The following is a 19,064-nucleotide window of genomic DNA, read 5'->3' as shown; positions in this document are numbered from 1 at the left end:
GCAGCTGCCTCCCACAGGTCTCCACTCCACCACAGGGGGAAAAAAACCCCAAACAAATTAAATTGGTCCTGGAAGATTCCTTGGAAGATGATCTGATACCAAGTCTGAGACAAGATAAATACAAAAGGAGGCTAGACATCTGGTTTGTCAGATAGTAAAATGTGCTTAAAGAACAAGAGAGACTTCCACAGGAGGCCTGCACGCCGCTGCTGGTGCTGCCGCTATGTCTTTAGTGATTCCTGAGAAGTTGCAGCACATTTTGCCAGTACTCAGCACCAACATCGATAGGCGGCAGAAAGTAGCCTTTGCCATCACTGCCATTAAGGGTGTGGGGCGAAGATACGCTCATGTGGTGTTGAGGAAAGCAGACATTGACCTCGCCAAGAGGGCTGGAGAACTCACAGAGGGTGAGGTAGAACGTGTGATCACCATTATGCAGCATCCACATCATACAAGAGTCCAGACTGGTTCTTAAACAGACAGAAGGAAGTAAAGGGTGAAAAATACAGTCAGGTTCTGGCCAATGGTCTGGATCATAAGCTCCCTGAAGACCTGGGGTGGCTGAAGATTCGAGTCCATAGAGAGCTGACCCACTTCTGGGGCCTTCGACCACTGGACGCTGTGGTCGCACTGTGGGTGTGTCCAAGAAGAAACGAGTCTGTAGGCCTTTTCTGTTAATAAATAGTTTACATACTGAAAAAAAAGAACGAGAGAGAAACAAAGTCAACTTAAAGGGATCTCTCTGGCCAAATCTAGGACAATTTGAGAATGAAAATGTATGTTAGTAATGAGTTACAATGAACTGGATAGGACAAAAATATGTCCTGGAGGCTGGGATGTAGCTCAGTGGCAAAGCGCTTGCCTAGCAAGTGCGACGTCCTGGGTTCGATCCCCAGTACCAAAAAAGAAAAGACAAAAAAATACAGTTAAAAAAAACCCAAACAACACAAAAAAAAAAAAAAAAAACCCTTTCTGGGGCTGGGAAGGTGGCTCAGTGGTAGAGTGCTTGCCTTGCATGCATGAGGTCCTGGGTTCCATTCCTCAGCACCACATAAAGAAAAAAGCCGGAAGTGGCGCTGTGGCTCAAGTGGTAGAGCGCTCGCCTTGAGCTGAAGAGCTGAGGGACAGCGCCCAGGCCCAGAGTTCAGGCCCCACGACCGGACCCAAAAAAAAAAAAAATATGTCCTGGAGCTGGGTGTCAGTGGCTCACACCTGTAATCCTAGCTACTCAGAAGGCTGAGAGCTGAGGATCACAGTTCATAGCCAGCCAAGGCAGGAAAGTCCAAGAGACTCTTATCTCCAATTAATCACCAGAAAACCAGGGGTGGTGCTGTGGCTCAAAGTGGTAGAGCACTAGCCTTGAACAAAAGAGCTCAGGAACAGCACCCAGGCTCTGAGTTCAAGCCCCATGACCGATCCCCCCACCCAAAAAAAAAATTGTACTGATATGAAAAGGTAAGTAAATGTGGGAGAAGGATGGCTCTTCACAATAGAATTCCCAGCAACAAATATGCAAGGGATGATGGAGTAGGAAGATCATCAATAGCTGCCAGTCTTGGCAGATGTAAGTTTGAAGTGTGAAGCAGGGCATGTGTACAGCTTCATAGTACCTTCCCACAAATTACTCATTACACAGGGAAGCACAGCAACTTTACACTGGAGAAACCTGGCGGATTGTCACTTAACTGAATGATTAAAGTTAATAGCACCAACATTTGGCTTTAATTAGCATCCTGTGCCTCCTGACACAAAACCCAGAGAACAACACAGCATCACTTCTACAAGATTTTTGTCCAAATGCATGAACTGAATTTAATCACACACACACAGACATACCCACACCAGCACCAGCACCATCAGCACTACCACCACCACCACCACCACCACCACCAACAACAACAACAGTAACCAAAAAAAAAAAAAAAGTAGTGAGGGAAGGAGTGACATTGTACAAAAAAAATGTACTCTTTACCTGACTTATATAACTGTAACCCCTCTGTACATCACTCTTATAATAACAATAAAGGTTTTTTAAAAAAAAACAGACAAACTTAAATGGAGGAATATTCTAAAAACTAACTGACCTGCTCTAGGTTAAGACACATGAGGACATTGAAGAAACTGTTAGATCACAGAAGAAGAAAAAGATGCAGGACACCAGCATCTTTCTTCACCGAGGTGGAGAGGGAGGAAATGGAAAGGCCCAGCATCTTGCTTGCTCTCTTGGATCAGTCTAGCCTGTCCATTACCATCTTCCCTGAAGAGATGGGTGTACTGGTTCTCTAGAGGCAGGGAAGTATTCTAGGACCACAGTCTATGGCTAACCTTCTTCTAGATCACTTTACTCCCCCTACCTGAATGCATCATTTCTAAGTGCCTTTTACCATGACTGCCTCCAGGTCTTTTTACTTCATAGCTCAGACATGAAGACGTCTCCCTTATCACAGATCATAGCTTCTACCCATCATTCTGTGCCAGTGGCTGAGAGATACATGGGGTAGATGGCCGGAAGGAAGGAGAGAGCCCTGCTCATCATCCTCTCCAAATTCCTAGTACTCTGGGCTGGGCTGTGGCTATGTACTTGCCAGCATCCCCTGAAGTGGTCCTTGATGTTCCTGTCATATCTTCAAGGTGTGTGCTGATGCCAAATAGTCCTGAGCTTCTCTAATCATGGTCTCTGGCTGCTGAACCCCCATTGCTAATGTGGTGGCCCTCATTGCTTGTACTACAAATTAATTCATTCCTTTAGGCTTTGCTGTTCAGTGACTGGCTGCCGCAACAATCTCCCTGGGAGCTAATTGAGAGTTGTGATCCATGGCAGTATTCCCATTAGTGGCATAATGACACGCAACTGCTACATCCACAAATACACAGCAACATACAAAAACCTGGGTACACGTACACACACACACACACACACACACACACACACACATATGCTGGGCACATGCATGTCTGCATGAAGACAGAGGTTCAGGCATGTGAACACACACGCACTCACACTGAGGTACCCAAGTTTGTTAGCAAAGAAACAACTGGGAGATAGTGTTGCCTGGGGAATCTCCAGGATTAACGATGGAGCCCCTGTGAACTTGAGACACTGAGGGTAGACCTGCTGGCTGCTGTGAAAACGTGAGCACTCCACAGTGCTCCTGAGCGCCACGTGACTTCCTCTGGCTGATGGGAAAGTCAGGCTGGTGCTCATAGTAGATAGTATGTGTGGATTTCTGTAGTGGCCGGGTGAAGAGGCCCATCATGCTAACTTCAGCCTCCACTGACCAGCTTTGTCTTTGTGCAGGAAATGTAGCTAGATACACTCATCAGCTGGGCCCAGAAGCCCTTGTTTGGCTGTGAGCAGGGTGCCATTCTTGGTACTCAGTGATGGCCACAGGCTGGTTCCCCAAAGCGGAGCCTGCCAGGGCACATGTGAGGTAGTTGACTGGGGATGTAGACAGAGTGGAAGAGAGGGGGAATATCAAGAAAGGGAGGAAACCCGTGCCTGGAAGGCGCAATTCACCACTGTGGGCACCTGGGATCCATTCCATTTATCTGGGATTACAATGGATTACAATCCATTACCTGGGATTACACTGACATTTATCGCCATTGAAAGTTTACCAAGTGTTGCTCCCAGGCCAAGGAGGAAGATGATGGGAGAAAAGGGCAGAAGAGGTGAGTGCAAGGAAAGTGTGCACAGAGAGAGGGGGAGAGAAAGGAAAGAGGGGGAGAGAGAGAGAGAGAGAGAGAGAGAGAGAGAGGGAGAGAGAGAGAGAGAGATGGAGAGAGAGAGAGAGAATGAATATGGCTGTGGTCACAGTTGGGGCATCCTGTCAGTGCTACCTAGGACAGACTCAGTTCCTTTGTCTAAGAAGAAACGTATTTCAAATTACAAGGCCAATCCCTGGCCACAGGGGGCTGCAGTTCATGAATCAGGACAGTGGATGGCTCAGGGCAAGACGGTGGCCCTTAGTAGATCATGGCTGGAGATGATGCTAATTGGAGGCCTCCTCCTGTGGGATTTCCAAACACTGTTTCATACCCCATCTCATCTCTTTCAGTCACTCACCTGAACCCACAGCTTTAGAGGGTGGTGTTCCACAGCAACTTGCCTGGCCTGTTTGCAAGATTTCCTGTCAGCCCCAACCATTTAAACTTGAGCTTAGACTGTCTCTATCATGCTAGATAAAATGGACAAATACTACCCCCAAAGTATATTTCTAGCATTTGATAATATAATAATTCATTAGAGGAAGGGAAGGGATAGTAGGAGAAAAACAAAGGAAGGGGTAACAATGTTTGATAAGAAATGTACTCATTACCTTACTCATGTAACTGTAACGCCTCTGCACAGCATCTTTACAATAAAATAAAATTTAAAACAATGTCATTAGAATGCTCATCTAGAGGTGATTTTTTATTTTTCCTCAGGGGACATTTGGCTATGCCTGAAAATACCTTCAGTTGTCAGCATGGTGTTTTACCATATTGGCATCTAGTGGGTAGAGAGGTTGCTAAACAAAAGTACAAAATATAGGTCAATTGCTACAGAAAGAATGGTGTAGGGAAAAAATGTCAATAGTGCCGTGACTGAAACACAGAGCCATAGATCATGTTACTTCACCCTCAGCCTTCAGTGGCAGAAATTTTCTACTCCGGTGCATGAATGGGCTGCACACAGAGGCATGCCTCTCTACCTGTGAGCCAGCCAGGTGGGCCTGGTAGACTCCCACGTGTGGCCCATTGGCATCCATTAGCTGCAGCCTGTTGGGCTCTTGTGAAAGGTAGCCAGAGTTGAGCAACAAAATCGTTAGCAAGCATTTTTTTTTTCAAGTTTCTCAAATGGGCATAAGCATCGCTATTAGAAAAAAAAGCAAACTGAGACTCAGGAACCTTGCCAAGTTCAAGCTCAAATCATTAGATGCTGATTTCAGGATTAGAAAAAAACTGAAGCAGATTATTTTTCTCGTGTGTGTGTGTGTGTGTGTGTGTGTGTGTGTGTGTGTGTGTGTGTGTGTGCATGCACGTGTGTGTGTGTGCATGCACGTGTGTGTGCACGTGTGTGTGTGCGTGCACGTGTGTGCGTGCACGTGTGTGTGTGTGTGCGTGCACGTGTGTGTGCATGCACGTGTGTGTGTGTGCATGCACGTGTGTGTGTGCGCACGCGTGTGTGTGTGTGTGTGCACGTGTGTGTGTGTGTGCGTGCACGTGTGTGTGTGTGTGCGCGCACGTGTGTGTGTGTGTGCATGCACGTGTGTGTGTGTGCGTGCACGTGTGTGTGTGTGCGTGCGTGTGTGTGTGCATGCACGTGTGTGTGCACGTGTGTGTGCACGTGTGTGTGTGCATGCACGTGTGTGTGTGCATGCACGTGTGTGTGTGTGCGTGCACGTGTGTGTGCATGCACGTGTGTGTGTGCGTGCGTGCACGTGTGTGTGCGTGCGTGCACGTGTGTGTGCATGCACGTGTGTGTGCGTGCACGTGTGTGTGTGTGCACGTGTGTGTGCGTGCATGTGTGTGTGTGTGCATGCACGTGTGTGTGCGTGCACGTGTGTGTGTGTGTGCGTGCACGTGTGTGTGCGTGCACGTGTGTGTGTGTGCATGCACGTGTGTGTGTGTATGTGTGTGTGTGTTTGTGTGTGTGTGTGCGTGCACGTGTGTGTGTGTGTGCATGCACGTGTGTGTGTGCACGTGTGTGTGTGTGTGTGCACGTGTGTGTGCATGCACGTGTGTGTGTGTGTGCACGCACGTGTGTGTGCATGCCAGCATTTGAACTTGAACTTGGGGCCCATGCTCTCACTTGGCTTTGTCACTTACAGCTGGTGCCCTACCACTTGAACCACAATTCTGCTTCTGGCTTTTCAGTGATTAATTGGAGATAAGAGTCTCGTGGACTTTTCTGCCTGGGCTGACTTGGAACCGTGATCTTCAGGTCTCAGCCTCCAGAGTAACTAGCATTACAGACATGAGCTACCAATGCCTGGCCTAGAGCAGATCTTTTGCATATTTGCTGTGTAGCATAGACAGTTAATAGCTACTCCTATTTTATGACTGAAGAAACTCAAGAGGGAACCATTTCCCCCTGCAACATCAACCAGTAACTAGAAAACCTAGGTTCTAATGCAGGCCTGTCCTATCCCAGGGCTAGGGTGGCTCTTTTCCATCATAGAACTCACTCTTTCCATGTTCTCTCCTCTGGTAGGTGGTAGATACTATTCCTTTTGTGGTTAATCTCAACACAACACACAGTATACAACACATACTCAATACATGCTTGTAATTGATCAGAATCATTACTCCTTCCATCCTGGTTTAGACAAAATTCCTGGTTCAACCAACATTTCCTGTCTATAATCCTTGCTGACTCTAAGGCCCACCATGTCTTCCTCTTCCTTTTCTTTCAGTCCTCACTCACTCCCCATCTCTTTCAGAACAGCTCCTCTCATGCCTCTACTTGTTTTCTAATTGCACTGAAGCACTGAATCAAGTAGGGGCAGTAGATATGATGGAAAGAACACAAGGCCTCATGCCAGAAGACCTCTTTGGATCTCTGTTTCTTTTTTGCTTGTCCATCATGGGGTTTGAACTCAGGGCCTGGGCGTTAGCCCTGATCTCTTTTGCTTAAGGCTAACACTCTACCACTTTGAGCCATAGCTCTACTTCTGGTTTTCTGGTAGTTAATTGGAGGTAAGAGTCTCACAGACTTTTCTGTCCAGTCTGGCTTTGAACTGCAATCCTCAGATCACAGCTTCCTGAATAGCTAGGATTACAGGCATGAGCCACCCGTGTCTGGCTTTCTTTTTCCACAAAGTTAAAAAAACCTAAGAAAAAAAATGGTACCGATACTGGAACTTGAACTCAGGGCCTCATGCTCTCATTAGACTAAAGCTCTACCACTTGAGCCACGACTCTACTTCTGACTTTATTTTACTAGTGAATGGGAGTCTCACAGACTTTTCATTTTAAGCTGGCTTTGAACTAAGCTCCTCAGATCTCAACCTTCTAAGTATTTAGGATTACAGGCATGAGCCATGAAGCTCTGGCTACTTTTGAACCCATATTGCAGACACTGGGCCAATGTTTATCTGTTTATTCATTCGTTCAATAAATATTTATTGAGTATGTACTGAATACTTGGTAATGTAGGTGCTTGAGACATTAAGAAGGAAAAATAAAACAAAGCGTAGAGTTTTTTGAATGACTAAATGATTGAATGATTAAATTAGCTATTAGTAGAAACCTGTGGCTTAGGACAACTCATGAAAACGTAACAAAACAGTTCATGGTGCTTTAACTTGTAAATTCAAACCCCCAAAAATGTCTCCAAAGAAGCTAGCAGGAAAGAAGGAGAGAAGAGAGGTCACCCTAGATGACCAATCACTAGTATGATGCTAGACATTTTCCTCACCTACCCAGCCCTTTGGGTTCTTCATTGATTAAATGAAGAGTCTATTCCAAATCTTCTTATCATCAAAAGGATTAAATTAGGAAATGCACAAAACCACTGGGACTCAATATCTGGCACATAGTAGGCATTTGGTATAAGACAGCCAGTCTTGTTTTACTACTACTCAGTGAAAGCACTTCAGCCGGGGCCCATGTACCCCCTCTCCCTCCACCCGAGCCCACCGTCTCCACCCCCACCCCTCGCCTCACCAGCCACAAGGCTACCCTGATGAGCTGTGCAGCTTACTGTGAAATGCAGTGCATTTTCTCCCCAGCTGCCTGCTGATTGCAGTATTTACTTTTAATCTCCCGTGCCTCAATGCCCGATAAAAACTTTGTCACATTAGATGGTGACAGATGGGGGAGGGAAGGGAGGGTGGCCCTGCCAGGGAGCGTCGGGGCCACTCAACAATCCTTCACCAATTACGTCCTTCAATGCTCCCCAGCGTGGGCACCCATGTCAGCCCAGAGGGAAATGGAAAAGCATAAATAAAGACAAAACCAGGCTCGGCGAGGCTTTAATCTGCAGAATAACATTTCTCATTTGTGTGAAATATCACTGGATTCTCTCCCTATGCTCTTCGGGCACACATGAGTGCACACGGACACCTAGGGGGCAGGGGGGAGACTGGGGTTCCTGGGCCCCTCAAGGCAAAGTTAACTGTGTGCAGCATTCCCAGCATTCCCCCAAGTGGGTAAGCCCATCCCTTGTCCCTAACTGGGCTGTCAGAGAGGGCTGCTTCATGTTTGCGGGGCAATGAAGGGGATGGAATCGAGGGGAACCAAAAGATGATGCGAATGGTTAAGAGGTGACTGTATGAACAAGAATGAGGGTAGGCTGCTGCATGGTCAGAATTTGGTTCTGCTACTGCAATAATAGAATAATTAGTTATCGTATTCAAATGTAATTAGTAGTTAACATTTCTAAGCTCCGTTCTTTCACAAGTTCTGCCTACCTTCCTACCTGCTTGCTTTCTTTCTTTTTTCCTTCTTTCTTTCCTTCTTCTTTCTTTCTTTCTTTCTTTTCTTTCTTTCTTCTTTTGTGTACCAATACTAGGGCTTGAATTTAGGGTCTAGGGCTTGAATTTAGGGTCTAGGCTGTATCTCTTAGCTTTTTTGCTGAAGGTTGATGCTCTATCACCTGGGTCACAGCTCTGCTTCCAGTCTTTTGCTGCATATGTGTAGATAAGAGTTTCATGAACTTTCCTGCCTGGAGTGGCTTGGAACCCCAATCCTGAGATCTCAGCCTCCCAACTAGCCAGGATTATACGTGTGTGACAAACTTTGCCTCTCTGATCCCCAACAACTCTGTAAAGCAATAAATACCTCACTCTCACATCCATTCTCTCTGTTTCTATAGAGGTGGAGTGGGGTTGGGTGTGTTTGTTTCCCCAGCACTGCTGTAGCAAAGACATAATCATCTGTGTATCTTGAAAGAACAGACCCTTATGCTGCCAGGCTTCTGGAGGCCACAAGTCTGAACTGGAAATTGTTTCCACCCTTGGTTATTGTGCATGCAAAGTTACTTTGATGGAATGTGGTGGTCACATTCCATCACCGTAGTGAGGCTCCAGGAAGGTCTCCAAATAAGGAGACTTGAGTACTGGGTTCATACTGTGACAAAATAGAATCTGAAGACACATCCGTGTAGAGAGACCAGATGCTGGCTGTGCTAGAGCTGTTTGTAGGAGCCTCCCTTCACGCTCAGCCCTACCCACACAGTTCAAGAATCCAACCCCACAGGTCCTGATCAAACGTTGGGAGACAGCTTCCCACTTGCTCATCACAGCAGGAAAGGGAACATCAGGTTCTGGGTTTGGGCCTCTCTCCAAAGGGCAAGGAAAGTCTAGAACAAAATGCACAGAACCCTGGGAACTTCCAGAGGCCTCGCTGCTCATGTTCAGGCCATGTCAGTGGAGACAGACTCCCCCTCCTGCCAGGAGACTCCTCCAACCTTTTCAGCCCTTATCCTCATGAGCCTTCACGTATTCAGCCTCCCCTTAGGGGAGGATGGGAGTGGAGGGTCCCTCTGACTAGACCCCCTCCTGTTCCCTATAACTTGATATCCTCCCAAGAGGCTGAGACACAGGCATCAGGGAACAGAAAGAGAAAAAAGTAAGCCTGAGAACTAGTCTGATGGTCTATGGAACAGGGGTTCAAGACCCAAAGTGAAAGATAATTTTTTAAGTAGGGGTTATCTACAATGTTATTTCTGATCAACTGTATTTCTGTTTAACAAAACTACACTGCTGCTGGGCGCTGGTGGTTCATATCTGTACTCCTATCCTCTAAGGAAGCTGAGATCTGAGGACTACGGTTCAAAGCCAGCCTGGGCAGGAAAGTTAGTGAGACTTTTTTTGTTTTTTAATTTTGAAAATACTGTACAGAGGGGTTACAATTACATGGGCAAGATAATGAGTACATTTCTTTCTTTCTTTCTTTCTTTTTTTTTTTTTTTTTTGGTTGTGGGGCCTGAGCTCTGGGCCTGAGTGCTGTCCCTCAACATTTCAGCTCAAGGCTAGCACACTACCACTTGAGGCACAGTGCCACTTCTAGATTTTTCTGCTTATGTGGTGCTGAGGAATCAAACCCAGGGCCTCATGCATGCAAGGCAAACACTCTACCACTGAGTCACCTTCCCAGCCCATGAGTACATTTCTTATCAAGCATTGTTGCCTTCTCCTTTGTTTCCCATTCCCATCCCTTCTCATACCTGCCCCCCTCCCCCCCCCTCCCCTGGCCCGGTACCCACCCCGCAGTGAGACTCTTATCTCCAATAAACCACCAGGAAACCGGAAGTGGCACTGTGGCTCAAGTGGTAGAGCACTAGCCTTGAGCTGAAGAGTTGAAGGACTGTGCCCAGGCCCAAAGTTCAAGCCCCACAACTGACCAAAAACAAACAAAAACCCCAAAAAACTGCACTGCTTGTTCTCACGTGAGGTCAGGGAATCTAAAATAACCCCCAAGTTAAAAATTTACCTGCAGGTAACATCTGGGTCTACATTTGTTCAGCTCAGCTTAAGATTCCAAGTAGATGTCATTTTCCCAACATGGCATTTAGTAGAGTACAAACTTTTATCCAAGTACTTGTCTGAAATCCAGATGCTCAGGCAACCCCACTGGAGGAGATCTGTTCTTTTCCTAGGGGCCTCTGCCCGTCAAACTCTAAGAATTGGGTCCTAATGGTTCCCCTTCTCCTAGCTTATCATGTGTCAGTGCTGCATCCTCTGCTATGACCAGAGGTGGGGCAACCCTGCATATGGAGATCGGGAAGGGTGTTTCTCAAGTAGAACCTGAGTGGAACAGGAGGAGAAAGGAGACAGGAGATGATGGCTCAAAGTGTGCCTCCACAGAATTTCAAGAAGCCCTTCTCTTTACTCAGTTCTTAATAAACATTGCTGATGCATCCATACTCTGCATCAGGCCCTTGGGCTGCTCTTTCAGAATGTGAAGCGTGATTGTTGGAGACTTAACTATCTATGTGTCCTCTGCAAAGAAGTAGGAATGAATGACTTCAAGTTCTGAGGGATATGTTTGGACAATGAGACCAATCTCACAGCATGAGAAGCCCCTATACCAGGATGTCCTATACCAAGTAACAGGCTAGGATCCGTAAAGGTTATTTCCCAGGGGCTTCTTTAGTTCTCAATGGCTGCTATAACAAATGACCACATACTTAGTGCCATTAGAAACCCCAGATTTAGGGCTGGGAAGGTGGCTCAGTGGTAGAGCGCTTGCCTTGCATGCATGAGGCCCTGGGTTCGATTCCCCAGCACCACATAAGCAAAAAGAAAAAAAGCCAGGCTCAAGTGGTAGAGCGCTAGCCTTGAGCTGAAGAGCTGAGGGACAGCGCCCAGGCCCAGAGTCCAGGCCCCATGACCGGACCCAAAAAAAAAAAAAAAAAGAAACCCCAGATTTATTATCTACAAGTTCTAGAAATTTGGCATCCAGCATGGGTTTCACCAGACTAAGATTAAGATGTCAGCAGTGCTGTGTTCCTTCCCAGAGGCTCTTGGGAAAATCTATCTCCTGGCCTTTCCAGTTATGAAGAGACTACTCCATCCCTTGGCTTATGGACCATTCCTCTATGTTGAGTGGCTATTGTGTTTTTTTTGTTGTTTGTGATTTTTCAGTGCTAGAGACTGAACCAAGGACTTCATACATGCCAGGCAAGTGCTCTACAAATGATCTGCCAATGTTTTCTGTTTCTTTTTCTTCTTCTTTTTCTTTTGCCAGTCCTGGAGTCCCTGAGATGCTTTTACTCAAGGCTAGCACTCTACCACTTGAGCCACAGTGCCACTTCCAGCTTCTTCTGTTTATGTGGTACCAAGGAATCAAACCCAGGACTTGCTAGGCAAGCACTCTACCACTAAGCCACATTCCCAACCCCAATATTTTCTTGTTTCACTTTCAAAGTCAGCAACTGTGGGTCTAGCCCTTTCCACGCCACACAACTCTTGACTCCTGGGCTATCTCACTTTTCTCCATTTAAGGACCCTCTTGGTTCTATGGGATTGGCTCACACAACCCAGAGGAGGCATCCTGTGTGAAGGTCAGCTGATGAGCAGCCGGCAAACAGTTGACCTGAAGTCTGCTTTCCCCTTTGCCAAATGGCACAACACATTCTTGGGCTCAGGCAATTAGGACCAAGACATCTTTGGTTGACTATAGTCTACCTCCCTTAGGATCTCAACATCCCTTCCTCATCAGAGATCCAGGGAGCCTATGATTGATTGGATCATGCAGCCTTTTCAAGGACAGAGACTCAGACACCACTCCAGATTCCCTCAAGAGCTCAGGGTGTGTGACTGTTTGCTTCAAAACCAGAAGGCAGGTCACGCAGTAATTACCTCTTTGTCTATTAGCTGCAATTATGCTCTAGTCAGTAGGAGGTCTAGAATTACTGTGGACTCAACCTCTTTCCCAGGAAATTCTATTAAGTGTCTGTGTAACTAAGAAGTCATTACAGAGCACTTGAAATTATAGTGTTACTTGCCTTCTAGAAATCCTTTCTGTCTCATGGTGGGGAGGGGGAGATGCAGTGAGGTAGATGGCTTCCTTTTCCTAAACCCTGAAGGCAGAACTGAAATCTGAAGTCTTCTAGACCTTGATAGAGCTCAAAGATAGTGATAAAGAATAATTTGAGGTCTGGGAAGGTGGCTCAGTGGTAGAGCGCTTGCCTTGCATGCCTGAGGCCCTGGGTTCGATTCCTCAGCACCACATAAGCAAAAAGAAAAAAGCCAGAAGTGGTGCTGTGGCTCAAGTGGTAGAGCGCTAGCCTTGAGCTGAAGAGCTGAGGGACAGCGCCCAGGCCCAGAGTTCAGACCCCATGACCGGACCCAAAAAAAAAAAAAATAAATTAAAAAATTGCTGCTTCCGGAGTGAAAGGTTTGGAGCTATGCTTGAGTCACATTCCTGTGTGAAGCTCACTTCTGGGTCTTCCTAGGCTACAGGGAGACAGTAGATAGCTACCCTCCTTTTCTGTAGGAAGGGCAGAGGGGCTGAGGCGTCTCACTCTTGTATTAACAAGCAAGTCTATTATCAATACCAGAAAATGAAAGTTCTCTATACTGCATCTCTTACTCAAGTTTTATCAACTATCTCCTTCTTTATCTCTCTCTCTCTCTTTTTTTTTTTTTTGTCGGTTGTGGGCCTTGAACTCTTGGCTTGGGCACTATCCCTGCACTCTTCAGCTCAAGGCAAGTACTCTACAGCTTGAGCCACAGCGCCACTTCTGGTTTTCTAGTGGTTTATTGGAGATAGTCTCACAGACTTTCCTGCCCAGGCTGACTTTGAACTGCGATCCTCAGATCTGAGCTTCCTGAGTAGCTAGGATTACAGGCATGAGCCACCAGCACCCGACCTCTTTATGTCTTTTAATGGCATTTCATTTTATCCTGGAGATTAAAATATAAATTGTTCTGTTACCAATTACTTATGCTTCATCGTTATTTTATTTTTGGTCATACTGGGGTTTGAATTCAGGGCTTTGCTCTTGCTAGGCAGGTGTTCTACCACTTGAGCCATGCTTCCAATAGTTACTTGTCTTTTATGGTTCTATTTAATTATACTTAAAAATCAGTATTTTTTGTGTATGTGCCAGGCTGGCTCTACCACTTCAGCTACACCTCCACTTTCAGCTTTTTGTTGGTTAATTTTTTTGTCAGTTGTTGATTAATTTCTGTTGTTGTTAGTCATGGGGCTTGAACTCGGGGTTTGGGCACTGTCCCTGAGCCTTTCAGCTCAAGGTGAGCGCTCTACCACTTGTGCCACAGCACCACTTTCTGTTTTCTGGTGGTTAGTTGGAGATAAGAATCTCATGGACTTTCCTGCCTGGGTTTTGGCTTTGAGCTAGGATTACAGGCGTGAGCCATCAGCACCCGGCCACAACTTTCCTTCTCTTCTCTTCTTTCTCCTTCTCCTCCTCCTCCTCCTCCTCCTTCTCCTCCTCTCCCTCCTATTCCCCATCCCCCTCTCCTTTCCCCTCCTCCTCCCTTCTTCTTCTTCTTCTTCTTCCTTCCTCCTCCTTTCCCTCTCCCTCTCCCCCTTCTCCTCCCCCTCCCCCTCTCCCATATTCCCCTCCCCCTCCTTCCTCTCCCCCTCTCCTTCTTCTTCCTCCTCCTCCTTCTTCTTCTTCCTTTTCCTCCTCCTCCCCCTCCTCCTCCCCCTCCTCCTCCTCTTCCTCCTCCTCCTTCTTCTTCTCCTCCTTCTCCTTTTCCTCCTCCTTCTACTCCTCCCCCCCTCTTCCTCCTCCCCCCCTCCTTTCCTCTCCTCCTCCTCCTCCCCCTCCTCCTCCTTCTCCCCCACCCCTCCTCCTCCTTCTTCTTCTCCAGTCCTCAGGTCTAGGCACTTTCCCTGAGCTTCTTTTGCTTCAGGCTGGAGCTGTGGCTCAAGCATTCTAGCTTGAGCCACAGTGCCACTTCTGGCTTTTTCTCTTTATGTGGTACTAAGGAATCAAATTCAGGGCTTCGTGCATGCTAGGCAAGCACTCTACCACTGAGCCACATTCCAAGCCCTGGACTTTTCTTCTTAGGCTGGCTTTGAACTTTGATCCTCAGATCTCAGCCTCCTGAATAGCTAGGGTTACAGGCAGGAGCCAGTGGAGCCTGGCTAAAATCAGTATTTTTTTTTAAATGATTACTTTTTATATGATTTCTGCTTTATATTAGCCTTAGGGTCTGTAACATTACTTTAGATTGTGCATTTGTGCAGGTTGTATTTTATGGTTTCATTTATAGTGGAGGAGGAAGCACTAACATGCCTGGAGGGTGATGACAATGATACATTTCAAATATTTAGGCAGAGGAACAGATGCTTAACAGATAATAGCTGGCTTCGTCGAGGGCTACCTGTGCATTGTTCCACTTAATTTGTACCACATCCCGTGAGGTAATTGCCATAATATCTACTGCACAAATGAGAGCACCGAGGCTCAGGCAGACTATTTGGCTTTCTCAAGATCCTGAAGCAACCGAATGGCACAGCCAGGTGCCTTCTGAGTCAGCAGTACCAGCCCCAAGCCTGGTTGTCCCGAAGCACCCTCATGACCTGTTCTAATAATGCAGCCATGATTACAGCCATCGTCACTTCTACTAACTACATCCTGATGTGTGTCCTAGAATGGGATCTGTGCATTACAAAGCTTTAGACTCTCAACCGCCCTATACAGAAGTGAGTTTTTAATCCTCATCTTAAAATCAAGATGCAGAGACTAGTGGGGTTAAGTAACTTGTCCGTAGTCTCACCATCACAAGAAAATGGTAGTTAGGATTCCATGTGGGTGGTCCTGCTTCAGAGCCCAGGACTTGTACCATCTTCCCATGCTCCCTCATGGGCTCCAAACCATCACCTGGGTTCAAGTTGTGCATCTACCCTAACCTAATCAGACTGTCCCTCAGCTCTCCTGAGGGTCCCAAGCTATCCCAGGCCCAATGTGGGGAGAGGGGAATCTTGAAACAGCTGTTTGGGAAAGGTTGTCTGAGCTTGTGGTGGAGCTCCTGATGGGAGAGAAATGGGAGAACTGCATGTGGGACCCCCATATGCTCTGTCCATGTCCAGATGTTTGAGGACCAGGTCCAAGCCTTGGCCTTCAGCTGTGTCCTGAAGATGGGTCCTACCCTTCATGTGCTGAGCTAAAGTCCCTGAGTGATGAGCACTGTGAACTAAGCTCTTCTTGGCTGTGGCTACCTAGCCTTGGCCAAAAGCTGAGCTTTCTGTAAACACATTGAGCCAACCAGATGCCAGGAGTCTTGTTGACTTAGCCTTTAGCTCCCTGGGCATCTATAAGATGACAGAGAAGGGGATCCCTGATTGGCCTCAGGCCGCAGTTCCAGCAGACGGGCCAAACCTACTGAGGCCAGCCCCTCAGCCTCCTGGGCCCTGCCCACCACTCATCAGATAGGGGGGTGGGGGGACGGCGCAGGTGCAGCTTGCCAGGATGTGTGCACGCTGTAGGGTGGGCCCAGGAGGGGCACTCAGAAAGATTATCTCACAGTTCGAACTCGTTAATGAAAGAAATAAATTAACCAAGCTCATTTTTCAGGGAATTCTTGTGTAAACTGGAAATTTTCCAGTCTGTGAGCCCTGTGCCAGGCCCTCCCATAAATCACAGCAACGAGGCTGTCGGCTCCACGAAGTGGGGAAGAGGCAGAGGGGGGAGACACAAGACAGAGGGGAAGCTGGTGACTGGCTTTGGTGGCAGGGCAGGGGGCACCCGGGCTCCCCAGTCACTTTCCCTGCATGAATGGCAGGGTAAAGGAAGACAGAAAGCTCTAACCAGAGAGCTGTGCCAACAAACAGTGCCATGCATGTGTGCGATATCCCTTGCCCCCTGCACACTCAACCTGGAAGCAGCCCCCCGAAACAGGTCATTTTTTTAATTGAGTACAATATTAATTACCGTGTGCACCATTAACGGTTTGTGGGATTTGACTAATTAATGTAATAGTTTTTGAGTCATGCTCATTAAATATGAAAATTACGCTGGTGAAAGGTATTGGTTTCATTATCAGTCTTGTATGGACAGGACCGGAGGGGGCAGGGAACAGTGAGAGACAGACCTCTCTCCTTATCTGTTCTGGTCCCAAAGCACTGTATTGGGGTCCTCGTTCAAAGGAACCCACAAGGGAGACAGGAAAGAGGGAACAAACTGCCACCAAACCAAACCTAGTGGCCAAACTCAGCTCTGAAAACCAGAACCCTGGCTCCTTTCACCCTAGATTTGCCCTCTCCTTGATTGATTGATTGATTGATTGATCTATTGACGGGACTGATTGATTGGTTGGTTGATCGATCCGTTGAGGCATAATTGAGTGTGCCACAGCAGACCTTGCTGGCTGGCTATTTCCAGTCCCTCATTCTCACTAACCTCTACCTTGAAGACTGAAAAGGAAACATCTTTCTGATCTCACCTACCTTGTTTGGTTTGGGATATGTAACCAAATGCCATATTCTGAGTGGCTTGCCAAACAATAAAAAGTTATTTTTCACACTCAGGAATCTATAAGTCCAAGATCATGGCTGCAGTGGAATCAATTTCTGCTTAGGTCTGCTTCTTGGCACAACACTTTTCGTGCAGCCTCTCATGGTAGAAGGAGTAAGAGAGCTCTCTGAGGTCTTTCGCAGGCAGCTGGTCCCTTTATCAGGGCTCCACCCCTATGACCAAAGGCCCCACCATGAGGGTGAGAATTCCAACACAAGACTTCAGAAGGGACATAAAAATTCAGTCTATTTCCTGGAGTTCATTTCGATAAAATGCTGTTTTCTATGCTCATATGCACATAGCGATTGAGCCTTTTGTGATCTGCTTTGATGAGTATCTCCCTTTGGTTTCACTGTGTGAATGTCTAGAGACCTGTATAATTTATCATGTCCCACTGTATTTTGTGGTTTTTTAAAAAACTATCCAGTGTGTTTACTTGTAGATTTATAGGCACATTCTAGTTACCATAAACGAGAGAAACTATGCAACCCATGTTTCTTTGGGTCTGGCTTACTTTGCTTAATATAATTTTTTCCAAGTCTTTCCATTTCCTTATGAATGGTACAATATCATTCTTTCTGATAGAAAAGTAGAATTCAATGGTATACGTACACAACATTTTTAAGAGATTTGTTGTTGCTGATGCTGCTTTTTTGTTGTCTTTTTCTTTTGTCAATTTTTTTCTTTTTAAAAATTTTTTTATTGTGAAAATACTGTACAGAAGGGTTACAATTCCATGGGCAAGATAATGAGCACATTTCTTATCAAGCATTGTAGCCTCCTCCTTTGTTTCCCCTTCCCATCTCATCCTCCCCCTGACCCCCGCCCAATCTTCCTCCCCCACCCCCTACCAAAGTTGTAAAGTTCGTTTTCGACATAATGACTTGTACGTCTCATTGTTGCAATGGGTAAGGGGACACAGAAAACATGGGATAAAAGGTGAACAAATGCAGCAGTGATACCTACTAGACACTATGTGGAAAATGAACTATACAACTTGTAGATAGGATGGGAGGGAGCAAGAGAAGGGGTGGCAGGGTTAAATAGAAATGTACTCATTACCTGACTTATGTAACTGTAACTCTCATCACCTTTACAATAACAAAACATATATTTAAAAAAATTCAGCCCATTACACTGACCTCCCTAAGGCTAGGAGTGATCATATGACAGTGTCGTGGTCAGTGAGATCCAACGAGGACAGGATCAGAGAGACCGATGTTGCTTGGGGGACACTGTTTCTTTCCTTCTGTATGGGGCTTCAGCAGTTGTTTTTGTACCTGAGGAAAAAGAGACACAGCAATGCTCATCTTGTTCCTTTGGAGATCTGTATCTACCTGGGTCTTGTGAGGCTGAAACAAGGGTTATGGTGCTTTCTAGAAGCTTTAGGGAGACCTGAATATTTGATTCCTGGCCCCCTTCCATCTTCAAAGACAATGATGCTGTTTGTCTCAGAAGCTGATGTAGACTCTTCCACATTTAGGAACCTTGGTGATGGGTGTTGGTGTGTGTCAACTTGGTCGAGCGATGGGGGCTGGCCATGTGGGGTACCCATGTTGCTGAGGAAAAGTTTTAAATGTGATTAACACTTTGAAAGGAGACAGAATAAAGCAGAGCAAAGTCTGGGGCCTTTCAGAAGCAGACAGTTCTACCTCAAACTACAATATAGGAATCATGCTAGACTTCCAGCCTGAAGATTTCAGACTCAAGACTTTAACCTTTGACCCTCAACTTCTCCCTGAAATCCCAGACCAGTGGCCTATTTTGCAAATTTTGTACTTCAGCCCCCACAATTCCTTAAAATAAATCTCTCTCTGATATATCCCTTTCCTAAATGCTATATGCTAGAAGACATTTACATTACACATAAACACACACACACACACACACACACACACACACACAAAACGTATATGCATACACTTGTCTCCTATGTATTCTCTTGAGAATCCTCAAGTCAACCAAGGTAAGCCCCTCATTTATTTTATTTTATTTTTTTATGCCAGTACTAGGTTTGAACTCCAAACATGGGTGCTTTCTCTGAGCATTTTTTGCTCAAGATTAATGTTCTACAACTTGAGCCACCGTTTCACTTCCAGCTTTTTGGTGGTTTATTGGAAATAAGAGTCTCACAGACTTTTCT

General features: G+C 46.3%; 1 pseudogene; it reads left to right on the top strand.

Moving 5' to 3' along the window:
• Positions 1 to 205: 205 nt before the first annotated feature.
• LOC122118866 lies at positions 206 to 15,576 on the top strand (annotated as a pseudogene).
• Positions 15,577 to 19,064: the final 3,488 nt, after the last annotated feature.

The sequence above is a fragment of the Dipodomys spectabilis genome, unplaced genomic scaffold, assembly GCF_019054845.1.
Source record: "Dipodomys spectabilis isolate Male_0828 unplaced genomic scaffold, ASM1905484v1 ptg000157l, whole genome shotgun sequence".
In the NCBI taxonomy this organism is placed as follows: Eukaryota; Metazoa; Chordata; class Mammalia; order Rodentia; family Heteromyidae; genus Dipodomys; species Dipodomys spectabilis.
The sequence above is the reverse complement of the archived record's forward strand: the minus strand, read 5'-3'. Positions and strand labels throughout refer to the sequence as shown.